The sequence below is a fragment of the Penaeus japonicus genome, unplaced genomic scaffold (assembly GCF_977035675.1).
Source record: "Penaeus japonicus unplaced genomic scaffold, GWHDUDI00000001_assembly GWHDUDI00000010, whole genome shotgun sequence".
Lineage (NCBI taxonomy): Eukaryota > Metazoa > Arthropoda > Malacostraca > Decapoda > Penaeidae > Penaeus > Penaeus japonicus.
This window is the reverse complement of record NW_028234412.1, coordinates 30165916-30168415: the sequence shown is the minus strand read 5'-3', so window position 1 is coordinate 30168415 and position 2500 is coordinate 30165916. Positions and strand designations below refer to the sequence as shown.

Genomic DNA, 2500 nt, shown 5'->3' with positions numbered 1-2500 from the left:
TCATCCCTCTCATCGCTCTCTCTTTCTCTCTCTCTCTCCATATCTCTCCTCTCTCTATCTCTATCTCTCCCTCTCTCTCTCTCTCTTTCTATCTATGTGTTATCTGAACTGAATTTCGTACTTAATTATCCTTTTTATATTTTCTAAACATAAGTGAATTCCACGTGATCAGTCGGGAGCTACAGGAATAATGATGAAACTATTATATAGGATCACGCTAGCGTATAAAGGCCGTTTCTAATTCCTACTTTAACTATAATCTAATTTACTTTACTGTTATTTCACTCAACAATGATTAAATATACTTTGAGCAATACGGATGCTGCCTAGGAATCTATGTTATGTTATTCAGGCTTGGTCAAAGTGGGTGTGTGTTGCCAGGTTTCCTCAAGATTCGGCAGATATTTCAAGTCTCTCCAGGGTTTTCTTAAGACTGTCCTTGAAGCGGAGCGTGGATTGTCTGACAAAATACTTGGCATCTGCCATTTCATATTCGAGGAGTAGCATCCCTAAAGTCCTTGGGTATAACACCTGCTCCCATATGGTCCAAAAGCTGTCCACCAATTTCTGGGTGGGGGCATATCTCCATTCGTTGGGTATGGTATCAGAACAGGGCATTTTCCCGCTAATCAAGTGACCGATGGTCCTCTGAGTCTCTTTAAGGCTCAGCGGTGTTCATGGTTGGCTGGAACGTGTGAGAGGTGTTGAGTGGTCTTATTGTTGATGGAGGATGGGCTATTCAAGCCTGTGTTCAGCCCCATCTGTCCAGGATCTCAGCTTGTAAGGTATCGTGGAAGTGGATGAAGGCTCTCCTGTCTGTGTAGCCCAGGAATCTCCTCTGCTTTACTGATGAGCCATTCACCATACATCTTATGGAACTTGGCTACACATCTTTGCAGATAGTGGCGAAAGCTCATTTTTTGCGGCTGATGCAGGAACAGTCAGTCATAACGACTCTGTGGAGGTAGTCATTTCAGCAAGAAGAGGCGAGACTTTTTCTTTGTTCGCACCAATCCTGGTTCTATCTCTGTTCTGGATCCAGGTATTCGTAAGCAGTTGAATAAACTGCTACTTTCGAAGCAGATAAGAATATTTCGACAACTTTCTAGATAGAGGACATCTATTTTTAAAGAACTGTACAGAGTATCCTTATCTGATCCCAAACATGTACTACCGCTGCAGGCCAGAGAAGTGGGGTTCATAGGTATGCATTTCCCTGATAGTTGTTGATAGCCACAACCATAAATAACCAATGATTTTTTTATTTTTTTTATTATGATTTGATAAAATAATATAATTTGGTAAATTAACATTTCATAGATATATATACTCTTAAAGCATAAAAAATGTTCCAGACACTGAACTACATTTCTATGTCAGAAAGGAGATGAAAGGATTAAGATATTCTTCAGAAGTGCCTCAACTCGGTCTGATCATTCGGCAACCATCCTTGCATATCCACTAGGCTGTTAACTGTGAGAAGGCGAAAAATAAAGGTTTTTAGATTTCACTCATTTTTGGCACGCAGGTAGTTTTTGGGCCCCTGATTTCAGTTAGCTACTTGGTTTGACCCAAAAATCTAGAATTCTAGAGTAATTGGCCAAATTCTAGTACTGGGGTCATGGTAGTGTACAAGGGCGAAAATCAAGTTTTGATGACAGCAAAACTGAAAATGTTCTTTTTGACCGATTTCGTCATATTCTAGAGTTAGGAGCAAATAAGCGGGTCATACCTGAGAGTAATGCTGTGGTAGGAAGAACTATTTTGGGGTTTTCGACTATGCTGGTTTCGAAAAAATAGTTTCTTGGTCACCTGACCTGGAGTGTTCTAGAAGTCTGAAAATTTTTGGGAAAAAAAGTGAAAATTGGTCAAAAAGGAACTTTTCCTGAAAATTTCAAATCGATATGATTTTTCAGGTTGCTTTAAATGAATAGCATCGGGCATCAGTTGCTCGTCAACGAAATTGAGAAACGTCATTCGTGGCCGGGATTGATCCATTATACGATTATTATCGTTGAATGTTTTTTTTTTTTCGGTTTCTTTTCTTGCCGGCAAACTCTTTGGACCACTGTGACTTTGTGATTAAATTTAGGCATTGAAAGAAGAATCATATGAGGAACTTGAGCATTTTTGAAAATATGAATACTAAACTTTAATGTAATTAAGGTACACGTTTGGTTTTAAGGCATCATTTAAACCTCCATTTATGACCACCACCTTGTCTTCAAGACATTTTTTGCCAGAAAACGAACAAACAAAAAACAGGTCGACATGACTATCAATAATTCGCAGGTTTCGACCCTTATCAACTTTAGGTGACAACTGATAAAGGCTGAGGTTTGACCCTCGCGCCTTTTTCGATGAGTCAGCGTTTTATTTTTGCCTTTTTCAGTCAATAATAATTTTTCGCTCATAACTTCTTGGAACTGGGATAGACTGGGCTCAAACTTTCAGAGAATCTTTATTGATAATAGAGAAGCACACTGACCAAGTAGTAAAC

At 39.2% G+C, this 2500-nt stretch overlaps 1 protein-coding gene across 1 annotated transcript in view; it reads left to right on the top strand.

Annotated features, from left to right (window-relative positions):
• Positions 1 to 2500, top strand: part of LOC122257628 (uncharacterized) — a 10070-nt gene that overhangs the window by 3227 nt on the left and 4343 nt on the right. The window lies entirely within an intron of this gene.